Raw genomic sequence first — 11,119 nt, 5'->3', positions numbered from 1 at the left:
CCAATCTATACCACTTCTGTGCATATAACCAAAAGATATTCCAACATATAACAAGGACACATGCTTGGCTATATGTTCATATGTGCCTTATTTATAATAGAAGCTGTAAACAACCCAAATTTTCTTCAACAGAAATGGATACAGAAATTTAGTACATGTATTTAATGGAGTATTACTCAGCTATTAAAAGCAATGACTTCTTGAAATTTGTAGGCAAATGGATACCTCATAAATGGATTGAACTAGAAGCTCTCATCCTGATTGGGGTAAACTAGTCACAAAAGAATTCACATAGTATACAGTTACTGATAATTGGATACTAGCCCAAAAAGCTTGGAATACCCAAGATAAAATTTATACACTTAATAAAGCTCAAAAACAAGGGAGGCTAGAATGTGGATGCCTCAATCCTTCTTAGAAGAGAGAACAAAACACTCACAGGAGGAAATGCAGGGATAAATAAAGGAGCAGGAGTTGAAGAAAAGATTATGCAGAAACTGCCTCAACCGGGTATCCATCCCAAATTCAGCCACAAAACCCAGTCACTCTGGCTGATGTCAAGAATTGCTCCCTGGCAGGAGGCTGATATGGATGCCTCCTCAGAGGCTCTGCTAGAGCCATACTGATACAGACGAGGATGCTTGCAGCTAACAATTGGACTGAACACAGTAACCCAAATGAAGGAGCTAGAGAAAGGACTGAATTAACTGAAAGGCTTTGCTACACCATGAGAAGAACAACATTATCAACTAACAAATGCTCCACAGATCTCAGGGATTCAAACACTAAGCAATGAGTACAGATGGAGCAACCTATGGCTCCAGTTGCATGTGTAGCAGAAGATAGCAGTGCCTTGCATCAATAGGAGGAGAGGTCTTTGGTCCAGTAAAGGCTCATTTTGCCAGTATTCAGGAATACCAAGGAACTGAGTTGGGAAAGGGTGATTGGAAGATAGAGCACCTTCATGGAGGCAAGGGGAGGAGTGGGAGGACTAGAGTGAGGGAAAAGAGGATAATATTTAAAATGTAAATACAGGGAATACCCACAAAACAAAAAGAAAAAGAAAAAAATAAACAAATCAAAACAAAAAATATCTTGATTGAGTCATGTGATTTTGCTAGCTTCTGAAATGAATATAAAAAAATTTGATAAACATATCTTCTGTTTTGGTGAAAGAGATGCAAGGGTGGTTACTATGTACATGTAGATGATCATGACTGATAAGACCCAAGTTTACAGAAATTTTAGAAGTTAGGGTAATGTTAGTGTAAACAGAATTTGATTTATTTTTTTGTAAAATTCAATGCAATTATCTAGGAAAGAGTAAGCCAATACTGGAGATCATATAGTTTTGCTAGTTAATGTTGTTCATTATTACCTTAGTAATGCTCTTTGAAAGTGTCTCTTTTGAAGGGATTTATATGCTATAGACAGCAGTCCCAGAAAATACTTTCCAATGTGCTCTAATTCTTGACTCTGGCTAGCACATACTCTTTGTTCACGTGTGTTCTAATTTTTTCTTGTGTTTCTATCTTTCCTTGATTTATTCTGATTTTTACATTTTTACCATAATTGAAAGCAAAAACTTCCATTAGTAATTACATGTTGAAAATGGCATATTTGTTTATTTTATACCAAAATCACATAGTAGCTAAAATTTAAGCTCTTCTATTTCAAAGGTCTTCATAGTGTCAAAGCTTGATTTTTTTTTTTTTTTGGCTTGTGCTTTATTAAATTTCATCCTTCATTGTAGACTCAACTCTCTATTCTGACCCAGGATACTTAAAAATTGTATAAAATGCTACTAAAATTCAGTTTCTCAGCAATCACTGACTACAGCATCTTTAAGCAATTGATCTTGTTTCACAGACATGTAGTAATTGGCTGCCAGCCTTCTTAATATGTCAGGCTGTGGGTAATACTTGTTCCTTGCTAGGAATAGCATCTTTGAAAACTCAAGCTAAGAAATACAGGTACATGATAATAACAGTAGTCAGTAACATGCTGAGTTTTAAGGACTTACAATGGTTTCTTAGAACTGTCTGAATATCTTATTTGAGGCTCTATAGGAACCATTGCATGTGAGACTGTTAAGATCTGTTTCCTAAATAGGACAAAGAGGGATTAGGCAATTATCACACAAACCTCCACACTGGGCACATGAATTGTAAAGCATTACCCACTCTTTTCAGTGAAAGCAGATGGTTAGATTGTTAGACACAAATGAGAAGGACTCTTTTTGACTAGGAATTCACCTTGTTTTTATTAATCCCTCTCTTATGGATTTATATGATGGATAACATTATAGCTTATTATTGTCTCATTTTAATTTTGTAGCTTGTATACCAATAACTTGACTGGCACCATCAAATATGACTAAAATTATCCCAGCAAACAAAGCTGTAACTGGTCTTTAAATTTGTTTGTCTTGTCTCTGCATGAAACCATAGAGGTATTTAATTTATTTTCTTCTCTTTTGCTCATTTTTCTTTACCCCTATGGCACTCAATCCAGAAAAATACCTGCAATTAACTTGTGTTTTTCAAGAAATGTGTGCCTCTGTACTTCAAATATATCATTTTAAGGTAACATAACATGTCATGTTACACAAATATTCATGGTAGACTCCAAAACACATTTATTTCTCAAGAATGTGTTTTGTTCTTTAGAGACAAAAGTTTGTTTCAGAAAATACACATCATGTAACTATATTAACAATGTAATTTTAAATACCATGTATATCAGATTGTTTCAATAGTAACCATAGCAACAATTAGAATCTAGCAACACTTTAAGGTTTGCACTGCTGAGGGCTACAGATAAAAGGATTAAAATTAGAAGTTTCCACTCAAATCTCTCATCCTTACATAGAAAATTTAATATTATATAAATAACTAACCATGCATCTATTGTTGATTAGAACATTATTTAGATTTTGAGAATTTCTCAGCCATTCTGGAAATTTTATTGAAGTATTCCACTTTACAGGTAATAGTAATGGGTTTTATAGTGACTAGAACTTTAGTCTGAACTCATGGTACTACTAAACAATGTCATCTTAATACATGCTACCAATTCTTAGAATGCATGCTCTATCTTCTTACTATACACAAATGAATCTTAGAGACTTTAAGTCATTGCTTTATGATGATATTAGGATTTTGTATTAGGTACTCATGAAAACTTCCCTTTAACAAACACATTCTTCCAATAGTAATACTAAATAATTTAGGTCAAACAGTATCTAAATATATCTTTATTGTATACATATTTTAAACTTGTACTTATATACTTATAAAATATAATTTGCCATTTACGTTTTCGTCTACTTTAACAAAGTGTGTTGACAAATACAGATACGGATACTCTCAGCCAACCATTGGAGTGAGCACAGGAAGCACAATGGAGGAGTTAGAGAAAGGACTGAAGGAGCTGAAGAGGTTTGCAACCCCATAGAAAGAACAACAATATCAACCCACCAGATCTCCCAGAACCCCAGGGACTAAACAACCAAGCAAATAGTACACATGGAAGGACCCATGACTTCAAATGCATATGTTGCAGAAGATGACATCAATGAGAGGTGAGACCCTTGGTCCTATGGAGGCTTGATACCCCAGTGTAGGGGAATGATAGGGCCATGAGGTAGGAGTGGGTGGGTGGGTGCTTAAGCACCTTCATAAAAGCAGGGTGAGGAGGGATGGAATAGGAGATTCCGGGGGGGGGGGGGAAACCGGAAAAAGGGATAACATTTAAATGTAAATAAATAAAATATGCAATTAAAAAGAAGTGCTCTGACCATTTTCAAAATAAAGTCTTGCATGAGAAGCAAAACAACAGCAGAACATAAAAGCAATTAATTTTATTGAGATATTTGTGTATTTAGCATAAAACTTCAGCTCTGCTGCTTTGCAGAAATTCCTAGTGAACACTATAGAATTCTGATATTCCAAAGTCTATGATTGTAGTGAACTCATAATCATTATTATCAAAACTCCTGGGGTAGTATTACTTTAACAATTAATGTGAACAAGTATGGTGAATTGTTTTAGAAATTCAAGAGAATAAGAAATCAAAACTGAGAGCTGAAGCGATGGCTCAGCATTCAATACCACTGGCTGTTCTTCTAGAGGTCCTGAGTTCAATTCCAAGCAATCACAGGATAGCTCATGACCATCTGTGATTGCACTGGATGCCCTTATTATGGTGTGTTTGAGAAAGGCTACTGTGCACACATATGCATAAAATAAGTAAGTAAATCTTTAAAAGATGTGATCAAAACCAGTATAGAAAATAGCTGTCAACAAATGGAAGAAAGATTTGGTAGTTCCAACACAATGGTAACAATTTAAATGTGACCCAGTTTTCACTACCTAGAGAACATGTATGATATAGCTATCAATTTTAATTCCTTATGATAGAAAATATATTATTAAGTGTGCAGTTTTAGAGGTCACTATTTTTAAATTATTCAGCCATAGCTGTTTGACCTACGAGGCATGATGAAGTCAGGGTAATGTGCCAATGAGTTCATGTTAAGGAATAAGTTCAAGAACCCGAAAACCAAGTGTATTCTTTTATAAAAAACTTGCTGACAAGGATTCCCAGTAGAGTTATCCAAATCCCTTCCACATACACTGCAACCTAACTACTGTATGTCTCAACAAGCCTATTAAAAATTTCAGGTAAGCCTGTAGCAGGGTGGGAGACACTCATATGTTATATCCATAGCATTTTCCTTAATGTAAAAATGGAAAAAAAATTACTACATTGAAAATGACACAGCTGCTTGCTTGAAACAATTCGGTGCAACCAATTTAAAAATCAATTTGTATATTTTAACTCCAGTATAGTTCTACTCACTTTACTTTAATACTTTTCTTTTTAGACTTACTGACAGACCTAATGTTCTGGGGAAAAACTGTTATGAAAGGATTGTGAGAAGGGAAGACATAGCAAGGTATGTGAAGCTGATACGGTAATTCATATATGATGATATTAGGCAATAACTAAAATACAATTTTCTCATTATTTTGTCACAGTTCTCTCACATATAATGAGTGTGTGGGAAGCTTAGGGCAGAATAATTGATACAACATTCTAGTATGTCTGTTTCTTATATGGAAAGAGATAAAAATGCAATATTTTTCCTTAGACTCAGATTTGCCTTATGAAAAGAGACTATGAATAGAGTTCCTGAAAAAAAGACTTTGTACTTAACCCAATAATTGATATTTAACAGTCTACTTACTGAGGACCAAATAACAGAACTAGGCAGACAGCTTGGAGGCCAATGAAAGGGGGGTCAAAGCAGGGATCCGCTTTGGGAAATTGTTCTTTATGACCTAGTTTCTCAATTATCTCATCAGCTTCAGTTCTGTGCTCTGGTGGAACAGCCTTCCCTGCCTTCCCTGGGTGCTGGAGAAGAGTAACCTAAGAAGTCTTTGTGGGAAGAAAAGGCTGACTTATTCCTTCTTGCCCCCCAGGTGTCTGTGGACACACCAGAGAGTGATCAATTTTCCAGCTAGTCCATCACACAAAATGACCCCAGAGACTTAGCCCACTTATATCACCACAAAACACATTTTGAATTGTTTCAGGTATGGGAGACTCCAGCATACAGAATTCTAACATTAACACCTTTAGTCCTGTGCCCATACCTGGAATGTCTATAGTGAAAAGAGATTTTTTATCACATTTGCTGTTAACTGTCTTGCTATAAACATGAATTAATAAAACAGGGAAATGGAAAGCAAATGCATATTTAGACATTATAAAGATGGATTCATGCATATATACATAGATAGGTGAATGATAATAAGGAATTTATCAGCAGATTTGTTACATAAACTAATTGAGGCTGTGACTTCCCATATTACATGGGAAATCATATGCTAACTGGAAACCCTGGAATGATGGTAGTAGTGTGATTGAGTCCAGCCCTCAAGTTCTACAGACCAGCAAAGCTTATGAGATAACATTCAGTCAAAGATGAAAGGAAGAAAAATCCCAAATCAATATATTTGCTTTAAACACACTGAAGTCCATAGGTCAGAGATTTTACAGTTATGAAACACAAGGACAGGAGGAGGTCCCAACTTCCAGAAAAATAAAAGAAGAAGAAGAAGAAGAAGAAGAAGAAGAAGAAGAAGAAGAAGAAGAAGAAGAAGAAGAAGAAGAAGAAGAAGAAGAAGAAGAAGAGGTAAGTCTTTTCCAGAGTCTTTTCATTTCTTTCAGAGATCCATTGAATCAAAGAAATGACCCACCAATTTCTTCTTGAAATCCATTTGCAAACACAACCAAAAAATGCTTATAGTTTTCCAATGAAGGGAATGCCACACCTGAAATCAACCATCGCAAATGACAGGGGATGTATGTCTAAGTAATTCTCTATCATACTCTCTTCCTGACTCTATTCAACCTTAAATGAACTCTCTTGATTTTCCCACAACCTAGGAGATAATAAAAAATCAATTGAAAGTGTATGACATATGTTTTAAGTGGATTAGTCCTCTCCCCACTTCAAAATGTAAGACAGGTCACTTAGAAGCCATATTTGTTTACAATACACCATGTGTCTCTACTGACATAACCCAAACAACTCTTTGCACCCATATGTCTCAATTCCTTAAATTTTCATCACAGATATAATTACAAACAATTTGTTTTTTTAAAAGAATTTGTCCCTTTATTTCTCTCTCTCTCGCAAGTACAGTGAATATATATATATATATATATATATATATATATATATATATATATTCACTGTGAATATATATATATATATACAGTGAATATATATATATATATGTATACAGTGAATATATATATATATATATATATATATTCACTGTACTTCCATATATATTCACTGTACTTCCCAGTAGCATCCACTCTTCATTTTACCTTTCCAGTCCCATCCTTACAAATTTGTTCCATCACTGTTTCCTCCTTCTTTTGAAGAAGGGAAGGTCTCTTTGAGTACCACCCAATCTTGGGACACATAGGCCTCACCACACTAGCCACATCCTCCCCACTAAAACCCAACCAGGCAGTCTAGGTAGGGAAAGGGAAGTTAATGAGAGGGAACAGAGCAAGAAACAGCCCCACTTCACATGTTAGGTGACCAACATCTTCATGTTGCTACCAAGCTGCACATTTGCTACAAATGCATAGGGAGTCCAGTTCTGGCTCACGTATGCCCTCCTCCTCTGCTTGGTGGCCCCAGGCTCTGTGAGATCATATTGATCCCAGGTTAACTAACTTTAGGTTTTTCGTGCTGATCCTGACCCCTCTGACTTGCTCACTACTATCCCCCAACACATTCACAATGTTCACTGAATAGCTTAGCAAAAAGAAAAAAAATGTGCTGGCAGCAACAAAATCCTACTGGGTTGGGCTCGTAAAGAAATTTCTGAAAGATTCAGTATATCTTTTTTACATAGTGTGCTTGCATTTTGGTCACATCGGCAGCAATTGCAAACAGGAACATTCATGACTGTACCCCACTAGATGGCTGTAGGTAATCTAGAGATAAAAACATGTTTATATTAGCAGTGATAAAAACATGCAATTATATGACACTTCATATTTTGTTGCGTATACATTTTCTATTATATTAGGACAAGGTTTATGAAATAAGAATGATTAACAAAACAATTAGTTTTTTATGTTGTTTGATTCTCCTACTGAAAAAAAATGAATTTGGCTTAATTTTTATAAAGTCACACTACGGAGGTTCTCATTTATTTTCCTAATTTTTATACCGTGTACAAATCCTGCATCCACTATTTTAACAATTATTTTTCAATTAAGGTATTTTCTTTTAAAATCAAAACTAGTCAATTCCATTTAAATTTATTTTTAAAATTATTTTTAAAATTTATATTTTTATGCAATAGTAATTGCACATAGTAGCAAATCATAAACCAAAGCCATAAAAGAATTCAGAATTGCATTAACTCAAGATTATTATGATTTTCAAAAATTAAAGAAATTTATGTTACTCTACATGCTTTCAAAAACTCTAAAACAGACCTCCTTATATGAAGTTGGTAGTTTGAAGCTTATTGTAATAATTTTATGAATGTGAAGAATGCATTCATTAGTTTATCTAAATACAGAGATTCTTTAAAATGTATTTCTGATGTTCTGATGTGCTGTACAGACTCCACCATCTTTATGCAAATGACTGCTAGCATAACTGAAAATTCTAGGGATGCATTTTTTATAAAAATAATTACTAAAAATTTGTGTACAAAAAATGGAGAGAGTCAAAATTAATTTAAAAGCACTAGATAGTTAAAATAGGTCACTCATATTTTTCTACTCATGGATTTAAATTATGGTCTGTCTAAATTATAAATAATGAACATATATATCTTCGAGATACCCCAAATGGATAACTCTTTGTCTTTCACTTTTGCTTTGGAATTTTATTGATGGAAGCTCAGGGGCTCTGCCAGAGTCATACAGATACAGCTGAACATGCTTGTAGCTAACCAGAGGACTGAAAAGGGGATCCCAATGAAGGTGCTAAAGAAAGAACTGAAGGAGCCGAAAGGGCTTGCAACCTCATGGGAAAAACAAACTTATCAACCAACCAAACCCTCCACAACTCCCGTGGACTAAAACAGCAATCATTGAGTGCCCAGTGAAAGACCCATGGCTCCAGGTGCTTATGTAGCTGAAGATAGCAGTGTCTGGCATCAATGTGAGAAGCAGGCTTTGGTCCAGAGAGGTCACGTTTTTTTCAGACGTAGGAGAATGCCAAGGCAGTGAGTGGGTTGGAGAAGGTAATTAGGAGTGAGTGCACCTTCCTGAAGACAAGTGGAGGGGGAGGGGATAGAGGAGTGGGGGAAGGGGATAACATTTCAAATATAAATGCAGAGAGTAGCTAATAAAAAAAAAAGACAGACAGAAAGAAAGACAGAAAGAAAGGAAGGAAGGAAGGTAGGAAGGAAGGAAGGAAGAAAGAAAGAAAGAAAGAAAGAAAGAAAGAAAGAAAGAAAGAAAGAAAGAAAGTAAGAAAGGAAGAAAGAAAGAATGAAAGAAAGAAAGAAAGGAAGGAAGAAAGAAAAAGAAAAAAATATCATTCCACAGAAAGACCAACAGAGTCAAGTAATCTTGATCCTTGGGACTCTCAGAAACTGCACCATCAACCAAAGAGCCCTGTTCATATGAAGCAAATATGTTTGACACATGTGGGTCCTGAACAACTGGAGTAGGGGCTATTCTAAAAGCTGTTGCCTGTACACTGGGTATGCTCCACTAGCTGCACTGCCTTGTTTGGCTTCACTAAGAGAAAAAGTGCCTAGGACATGTCAGGTGGGGGTCAGAATTCCCACTTCTGGGAGGTGCCTATCCTCCCAGAAGACAAGAAGAGGGGGAGAAAGGAAATACTGTGTATGGGGGGTTTATTAGGAGATAGATATTGAGCAGGATGTAAATAAGTAAATAATTAAAAGCCAAGCCAAACCAAAAGAAAAAGCAAAATTAAATTTAAAAAATGTAAACATTAAATTATTTGGAGTCATAGTCAAATGCTCATCTAGAAGAGAAAAAAGGGACTGAATAGAATATCAATGATAATTTTTGAAATCATTAGATGTCTAACAATTTTTAGACTGATTAAATTTCCTATGTTTTTCCATATGTTTATTGTCTTTTATATATGTTCTAAACAGTAGCAAAATCTTCAAACTATCCTTGTTGTGTTGATACGATATTTGTCATGTAATCCTTACCTTCTACAATCTTTTATTTTAAGAAAGTTGTATGTAATACTAATTTATTCAACTCTGAGTCATGTTTGTTGAACTAACACTAACAGACATAGATTTGCCTTTCCCTTATCTTACATGAGCTCTAGTACATTTAGATAGCAATTACTCATGAAGGCTCAGAACCTAGTACCCAGACAGAACAGAGCACTGGGGAACAATGCAAATTCCACAGAGATGATATGACGTATGTGAGGTATGAATAAAAGAGACTAAGGACACTCAAAAACATTAAAAAAGTACACTGTTGGGTGTTTTTCTATACTATGAGAAGCAAAATGGTCAATTGTTGCCACTTTGTTTAGGTGTCTAAGTCATGGTTTCAGTTACTGAACTAAAATACCAAGAACGAAAATGAATTGGAGAGGAAAACATTTATTTCAGGCCCCCAACTTCATATTACAAACTATCATTAAGGGAAGCTAAGGCAGAAACTTGAGGTAGGAGCTAAAGAAACTATAGTGCTGTCTACTAGCATGCTCTCCATGGTATGATCAACCAGTTTTTTTTTTTTTTTTTTTTTTTTTTTTTTTTTGTAGAATCTAAGATCACCAGCTCAGAAATATCATCCCCAAAAGTGATCTGGACCCTCTCACAGAATTCACCAATCAGGTGGCCACACCACAAGCTCCCTCCTTACTTACGTGGGGCTGATATTTACTCAGCTGAGGTTCTTTCTACCAAACTGACTCAACTTGAATGAAGCTGACATAAAGCAGCCAACACAGTTGGGATATTAGGAGAGTACAGCAAGAGAAAATGTAAGGGCCTCACATACTAGGTGGGGTAGATCAAACAGCCACATAAACCTGATGGGTGACATGGGTTTTATCCTAAGTGTGTACATGACAGTGGTTAGAGAAAACAAATATTTATAATCTGAGGACACTGGAATCTCAACAAGCAAACACTAAGAAATGAGACTCTAACAAACAGAAGGTAAGTTATTACTTTTCTATAGGAAATAGATCCATTATCTCCAACATTCACTAATTAAAACAAGGGGGTAGAGATGAGTGCAAGGAGATAAGCTGGGCATGTAAGACATTACAAGCAAATAGCACTTCCTGTGTTCTCTTGTCCAAGGGAAACCAAATAACTGTTGAGTTTTGGATGCCAACATCACTGGGTAGAGAAGGAAATGTCCAAGATTAATTTTGAACTTTACCAAAAAAGAAAAGAAAATGGTGTTATATGTTACAGTTATTGGAAAATATCACTGGTGTGAGGTTAGATAGCTCTTTTGCCTCCCTTTCCTCATGTTTCAGCCTTGAAAAGCCTGCCATTGGTATATTTGTTACCATCTAGGTTTTTGGTCTTTTATTTTTTTATCATTT

At 35.4% G+C, this 11,119-nt stretch overlaps 1 pseudogene across 1 annotated transcript in view; it reads left to right on the top strand.

Annotated features, from left to right (window-relative positions):
- Nucleotides 1–3,527: 3,527 nt before the first annotated feature.
- LOC308422823 (serine/arginine-rich splicing factor 7-like) overlaps nt 3,528–11,119 on the top strand; it is a 42,236-nt pseudogene continuing 34,644 nt past the window's right edge. The window contains exons 1-2 of the transcript in view: nt 3,528–3,583; nt 4,889–4,978. The product of the transcript in view is annotated as a serine/arginine-rich splicing factor 7-like (transcript). The remainder of the gene's footprint in view (nt 3,584–4,888; nt 4,979–11,119) is intronic.

The sequence above is a fragment of the Micromys minutus genome (genome assembly GCF_963924665.1).
Source record: "Micromys minutus genome assembly, chromosome: 7".
In the NCBI taxonomy this organism is placed as follows: Eukaryota; Metazoa; Chordata; class Mammalia; order Rodentia; family Muridae; genus Micromys; species Micromys minutus.
The sequence above is the reverse complement of the archived record's forward strand: the minus strand, read 5'-3'. Positions and strand labels throughout refer to the sequence as shown.